This window comes from Chanodichthys erythropterus, chromosome 19 (genome assembly GCF_024489055.1).
Source record: "Chanodichthys erythropterus isolate Z2021 chromosome 19, ASM2448905v1, whole genome shotgun sequence".
NCBI lineage: Eukaryota > Metazoa > Chordata > Actinopteri > Cypriniformes > Xenocyprididae > Chanodichthys > Chanodichthys erythropterus.
In genome coordinates, this window is record NC_090239.1 from 27121591 (window position 1) to 27129509 (window position 7919).

A 7919-nucleotide genomic window follows, 5' to 3' on the forward strand; every position below is an offset into this window, starting at 1 on the left:
TTAGTGGCATGTAACACAGTCACTCCTACTAGACACTTTGGTGGGTTGAATTTTATATATAACATACATTTTTCAATTGTAGTCATTTTTAGACATCTGAAATTATAAACTAAGTGCAATGTAGTATTGTCAAAAAATACAGATTTTTATTATTTTTTTTTTTTATACATATCGATACTGAAATATCTAAAACGCTTCCAATGCTCATTTTCCACAGAATAGATACATGTTACCAGCTGCGTTTTCTCTTTCTCTCATCTCTCTGACAGCGAGTTGACACACACACCCGCCTCCCCTCACTCACTTGTTTCATTTGCTCCGGATGAATATTGTTGGTGTTAAAGGGCTTGAATTTTAGCGTGGGATTGCGTGTATTGCGCGGAAATGTCACAAACATAAAGCCTCCTCTCAGTACTAAACTGAGTTCTTTTCCACCTCTTATTGAGCTTAAAGAGTCAAATACACAAAATAATGTCAAAATTGGTGAGTATTCACGTAAACACAGTTATGCTTAAACGCATGCGTAACAGTATAATGGATCTGTGCATCAGGTCTTAAAGTGACAGCAGCCTAATTCACCTGTTGCCAAATTATGAGATAATAAAAATATCTATATAGCAGTTTTTTCCCATGATATTAAGGTCAAAATTGTGGCCAGTGAAAATGCCGTGTGGCTAGTAACTTTGGAAAACCTCTAGCCACAGTGTCAGAGAATTGTCTGAAAAAAAGAAACTATCCAGTGAGTGGAAGTTCTGCAAAAGAGCATCTCTGAACTCACAACATGTTGAACATTGAAGCAGATGGGATACAGCAGCAGAAGAAATACCGGTGTCACTGCTGTCAGTTGAGAACAGGAAACGGAGGCTAATTCACACGGGCTCAACAAAATTGGACAACAGAACATTGCCTGGTCTAATGAATCTTCTGATGGTAGGGTCAGAATTTGATGTAAACAACATGAAAGCATGGATCCATCCTGTGTAATGGTGTGAGGGATATTTTCTTGGCACACTTTGTGTCCTTTAGTACCAATTAAGCATCATTTAAAAGCCACAGCCAACCTGGGTATTGGTTATGACCACAGTGTACCATCTTCTGATGGCTACTTCCAGCATTATAACAGGCTATGTCATAATCATCTCAAACTGGTTTCTTGAACATGAAATTGAGTTTACTATACTCAAATGACCTCCACATTCACCAGATCTACATCCAATAGAGCACCTTTGTAATGTGCTGGAACTGGAGACAAATCTGCAGCAACTGCATGATGATATCATGACAATTTTGACCAAAATCTTTGATTCCAGCAAAATAGACCATAAAATCTGTCTGAACTTCTGCCACAAAGGATTAAGGCAGTTCTGAAGGCAAAAGGAGGTCCAACCCGATACTAGCAAGGTGTACCTAATAAAGTGGCCGATGAGTGTACGTCACAATAGGGAAGCAAAGATTATTGCAACTTCCCTTTCATGCCGACTTTTATGTAACTTATCTTTCACAAGCATGTTGACTGATAGAACTATCATAAACTGAGGTGGTTGTTCTGAATGCTGACCTGTATTACTGTTCAGTGTTTAGAAATGCTATACAAAAGATTATATTGGACAAATAACTTTTATAAAAATACTGTTCCTAGAACAGCTAGACAGTATTTAAGTGAAAGTCATGAAATTGTTCCCACAGCATCTGAGTCAATGAGAATGTGAGGCAGTGAAGTGTTTCGTGTGTGGGGGGTAGACAGTGGGTGAATTAACCAGAAATAGCTTTATAACATTAAGTATTGAGTCAGTCACAGCACATGGAGGCTACTGCTTACTTATTTAGTTTTATTTTTGTACCATTGCTCATTTCCACATCTGAGTTTTTTGAAGGGTATATAGCTTCCCTTGCCTCCTCAAACAATTCTGACATTAGCTGATAACTGGGTCCGTGTGAGTGTGGTTACAGCTGCACTGAGTGCTGTACACTTCAGCTCAACGACTGCTGCTCCACCCACTGTGACGGACTGCACAGCAGATGCGCATGGAAAGCACCAACTTATGCATGAAAATTAAAGACACTTGCATGGGAAACAACAAAATTCAGCCTGACCACCCTCAGCAAAGGGCAAAAACAGCAACAACAAACACAAGCAAGAGTAAAAACTCAAAATAAAGATAATAGATAAGCTGGAGGACAAGTTTAGCTCCAACACACCTGCCTAGAAGTTTCTAGTGATCCTTGATTAGCTGGTTCAGGTGTGTTTCATTAGGGCTGGAGCTAAACTCTGGCTGCGTCTGAAAGCTTAAAAATGCTGCCTTCGGAAGATGCATTCCAAGGTTGTAAGGTATCAAGGCACATCCCAATCCAATGTTAGCTTCACTTCCTGTCTCATGAGATACCTTCATTTGATATATTTTTGAAGGCAGCATATATGTATCATTCACTGCCTTTGATCTCCCACAATCCTGTGCTTTCCATTCTGTGACAGCTGAGCTAAAAAATAAAGCAATAAGCCCAGTGTCGTGCCTAACAATGGCCCTGTTATAAATTCACTGTAAACCACGGCTTATTGGGGCTTATTGCTTTTATAAAACGGTTACAACACAATACAAATATTAAAGACAAAAAATATGTATCAATGCAACTTTCATGAAGTAAAATCATTACACACTAAAAACTCCTGGGTCAAAAATAACCCATAATGGGTTATTTTTGACCCAAATCCTGGGTTAAAAAGGGACCAACTAATTTCTGGGTTATTTCAACCCAGAAAAATGGGTTATTCTTTTTGACCCAACTTCTGGGTTAAATACCTAACCCAAATTTTGGGTTAAAATAACCCAAAATTGTAGTTAATATAACCCAACTTCTGGGTCAAAAGAACAACCCCAATATCTGGGTTGAAATAACCCAGAAATTAGTAGGTCCCTTTTTAACCAAAGGTCAAAGGTAAAAAATAACCTGGGTTACTATGCCAGTATGCCTTATTTCAGAAAATAAAACTTCAGGCACTTACACACTTCAGGCACTTTTACATTTTTATTGCATTAAATTAAACTCTACATAAACTCTACACACTTGGACCTATTTATTTTAGGTCACACTGTAATAACATTAGACATTAGAAAAAATAGAAAAATAAACAACACATTCTCTCTCAAACATTTGACAACATTCAATAACTGGATTGAACTTGAGGGACAAGAGTTTTGATAGTGTCCTCATCTAAGAGAAGAAATGCCTCCTCATCTCTGTCTTCACCTGAAAGACAGAAAACAAGACAACATGAGTATTGTTAATAAGTCGAGACAATTGTGAACCACTCACCAGACACTCTTTGATTATCAAGCTAACAAATAATCACTTTTAAGGGAATGATGTTGTTGTTTTTTTTTGTTAAAAAAAAAAAAAAAAAAAAAAAACGTGGCCCAATTTGCTAGTTAACTAATGTGGTTCTTTTGCAGCATTACCCATTTTGTGTGAATGACAGTCTATACTGTACATCTTTTCTTTCATTAACAAGTGTAATAATGACATTAATTCAAAGGTGAATATCTGGCCCATTATTATGCATAACAGTTTAAAGACAAGGCACAAGTATCTTTTAACTATAAGGGTTATTATAGAGATGCATTCCCCACTGTCGAAGAAGTTGTGACTGTCACAAAATCTTGCACTGACATATTAAAGCCATATTAAAGAAAATATTTAAGTATAGAGAGATGATATGAGGGCAGTTAAAGGGATAGTTCACCCAAAAATGAAAATGTGATGTTTATCTGCTTACCCCCAGGGCATCCAAGGTGACTTTGTTTCTTCAGTAGAACACAAATGATGATTTTTAACTCCAACCATTGTCGTCTGTCAGTCTTATAATGCGAATGAATGGTAACACAATTTATAAGAGTCAAAAAATAATCCAAAAATAAATCCAAATTAAACCCTGCGGCTCGTGACGACACATTGATGTCCTAAGACACGTTTGTGCGAGAAGCCGAAAATTATTTATATAATTTTTTACTTCTAAAACACCATGTCCAACTGCATTTAACAATCGCTTAGGTTTCTCGCACAAACCGTTTGTTTCGTGTCTTAGGACATGAATGTGTCATCACGTGCCGCAGGGTTCAGTTTGGATTTGTCTAAGCATATTTTTTGACTCTTATAAATTGTGTTACCATTCACTCGCATTATAAGACTGACAGACGGCAACGGTTGGAGTTAAAAATCATCATTTGTGTTCAACTGAAGAAATAAAGTCACCTACATCTTGGATGCCCTGGGTGTAAGCAGATAAACATCAAATTTTCATTTTTGGGTGAACTATCCCTTAAAAGAGTAAAACGCTCACCTCTAAAATTCTCTATCAGCTCAGACATCCGCCACTCAGTTAGCTTATCGGCAACAAAGCTGTCCATTTAAAATGACCTGGAGAAAACAATAGAGGTTAGCAACAATTTGAACACTTGACACACTTCTTTAACTCTCACTACTTAAGCCCGTAGAGCACTGTATAATATGATAAGCACAGCGCAGCTGGTTAACATAACTCAACTATTGTGTTGCCTCGTCGCTCTAGCCGCGGCTAAAGGGGGTCGCACACCGGAAGAGATGCGTATTTAAAACTGAAACACATTATTCTCTATGAGTGTACACACACCGGCGGCGCCCAGCAACGGTTCAGGACCTTGTTCAAAATCCTGCAGTGCCACGTACATAGATTTATATTAAATTTACACTTATTTGTCTCAAATCGTCGTTAATGTATATACTGACTTCACCATGTGCTGCAATATAAAGTTAATTTTACATTAATTTACAGTAATCAGCTGCATGAATAAAAATTGCTTATGTTATTGGATTTTCAGGTGATATTCTCAATTCATTCAGTTAACGGACACTCTGAGGTAAAGTGTTCAGACTGCAGACTCAGCAACAATTGTATTTAATTATACAGTACAACCATAACATAGTACTGACATTATCTTAATTCCACAATGTCCTAAAACATAACAATATTGCTGGCCATAAACTGAGAAAGTACATGATACCTCGAGTTGTCCTAGACGCGGCGCAGCGCGGTGCTTCTCGTCCGGTGTTCGACCCCCTTAACGCGGCATGAAGTCGCCACTAGCTGCACTGTACTTATCGTATTATTACGTTACGTCAAATTTGGCTGGGTGGTTAATAACACTTTCTTATTTAGTCTGACAAACTCAAAACACATATTTATTTTGACTTTACACAGACTTTAAGCTAGTTAATGTAGATGTTGTCGCGATATCCGCAGGCGGCTACATGCTCACCACAGAATTACCATGGTAAGCCATGGTCATTTTTTTAACAAATGGTGCTAAAATAGCAACGGGGACATGGACACAGACGTTTAACGTTACATTGACACTGAAAATACTTGCTTACCTTGAATACGCGACGAAGTTGCACCGAAGAAGCCCAGGCCAAAACGGATCGAGTGCGTTCAAGTTCAAGTGACGGTTATTTCAAACGACTGTTGTGAGAAAATTCCAGAACATCTGGGAGCGGGGGAAGGGGCGTTAACCCAGAACATGGGTTACTCTTTGAAAAATAACCCAGAAACCTAAACAACCCAGGAATTGGGTCAAAATATTAGCCCTATAACCCAGAAAATGGTTACTCTCTGAAAAAATAACCCATAATTTTAACCCAACACAAATAACCCAGAAAATGGGTTAAAGAAATAACCCAGGAGTTTTTAGAGTGTAAAAGCCTCCCTTCCGCTGGAAAAAATAGTCCCTGACTGTGAACAGCAACCGAAGTTACATTATTACAACATTAGATGGCAGCAAAGACTGTCTTTATGAGCGAGTAACTCAGTCGCAAAGACTTTTATGTTGAAACTTGTTGTGAACATGGAACAAGACGCAAATGATAAATGCTTTGGCTTGTGCTGTCAGTGTCAGCAGGGCACGGGAAAACCCCTTAAATGTTAAAAGGACAAGATCGCAGCAGACATTCAGACAGATTTTTTATGAACACTGGACTGACCTGAAGGAAAATGCTAAATCTGAATGCAGGTAATACACTCGGTCACTCAATATCTCTTTCACAATACTCTTTTACATAATGCAGTAAGCTTCAATGAACAAAATCAATTTTTTCAAACATATGTTTACGTTGCTAAGAGTGGTTGCTAAGACAGACGCAGCAACATACACACTCAGTGGCGCAGCAATACTTATGTAATGCGGTCAGTTGTATGTTTTTGGGAATTTTACAACGGCTTCGAATGCAGCTCAACCATTCAGAATCAAGGGGTGGGACTATTCGTTTTATAGTGTATGTTTTTGACCAACATTTCCACTTTTGTTTTGATGTCATTTTTCTAGTAAGAAATTGCTATTGTAGTAATTAAATACTCACTTAGTTATCACCAAAACTTTTTTCATTAAACCATTATGCTGCCTCAGACATCTAACCAAAATCAGTTTCGTGAGGTACCTTCTTGTGCAAATCCTGCCTACAAAGTCAGCGAGGCAACAAGTCAGCTGCCTAAGCTTTCAGGTGCAGCTTCTGTTGGAAGGTGGCTCCCAAGAACAGGATTGAACACCCATATAATGGACATTCACACCATGTCGGAGCATAGGAGCTCTGACCAGTGACCGCACTACCATCTGACTGCTGCAGATTCATTTTACTGTTGACAGTGTTGCCACAGAAATGGATAACAGCTCAGAGTACAACGTCATAATTACCGTAATTACATCATGGCGTGAACATGGCGTATATACAAGACACATTGAAATATGACCGCCAGTGGATAGAATATAATTGCAAATTAAATTTTTTTTACCTGCTTACACACAAAATCCTTACTTGTCACATGATTTCTGAAACCTGACACTCAAACACCAGAACCACACACCAAATCTGAAAAACCATACACTAATTTTTAGCCTTCGACTCAGTTTTCAATTTCATAAAACACTTTTTGCAGAACACAACACACAATTCTATGTAAAACACAAAAATCTAACAGGAAGTTTCGATTTCCTTTTTCAAACACAACCATTGTTTCTGTCCAACTACACATGGTTGATGTATTTCCTTTCTTTCGTACTGTGTAATACTGCATTCACAACCACAAATGCATACAGTAAAAAAAATTAATAGCTTGGTTTCAATCTTGCTTTCATGTCTACCGTGAATTTTTCAACATCTCTCTGCCAATTACTTTCAGTCTTGTACAGAAATGCACATAGGAGCTCATGAAAGAAGAGCTTTAGGCTTTGAATAACTGTGTGTATATGATATATCCAAAAATAGATTATGGCAAAGGTGTTTGCAATATTAGACAAATGTTTGCTTTTAAGATGTGTTTGTGATATTTTGAAAGCAGTGCTTCATTTTGCAAGAGATGTGAGGCATTTTGCATGCAATTCTTGGAACTGTGTGTAAAGTTTCAAAAATAAAAAGAAGCAAAGTTTTGAAAATGTGTGTCAGCAGTTGAAAAAACAAAACAAAAAAACTGTAAACAGCTATTGTCTGCAGCCATTATAACCCTATACACAACAAGGCTGAATCTTCCCAAGATGTAGGTGACTTTGTTTCTTCAGTAGAACACAAATTATGATTTTTAACTCCAAACAACAAATAATGTTGTTTGGAGTTAACAAATAATGCTAGTGGATGTGAACTTCTACTATAAGAGTAAATAAAACTTGCATAGACATGTCCAAATTAAACCCTGCGGCTCGTGACGACACATTGATGTCCTAAGACACAAAACGATCGGTTTGTGCGAGAAACCGAACAGTATTTATATCATTTTTTAACTCTAATACACCACTATGTCCAACTGCATTCATCACTCGATTCGTTTGGTCTGATCGCGCTCTGACAGCGGCAGGTATGTCTAGCTCTCATTGAAGTATATGCGCGAGACATCACTGCCG

General features: G+C 37.9%; 1 long non-coding RNA gene across 1 annotated transcript; it reads right to left on the reverse strand.

Annotated features, from left to right (window-relative positions):
• Window positions 1-2914: 2914 nt before the first annotated feature.
• Window positions 2915-5713, reverse strand: LOC137008111 (uncharacterized). Its single transcript, XR_010892753.1, has 3 exons — window positions 5407-5713; window positions 4337-4413; window positions 2915-3246 (listed from the first exon to the last, which is right to left on the reverse strand). It is a non-coding gene; the product is annotated as an uncharacterized lncRNA (long non-coding RNA).
• Window positions 5714-7919: the final 2206 nt, after the last annotated feature.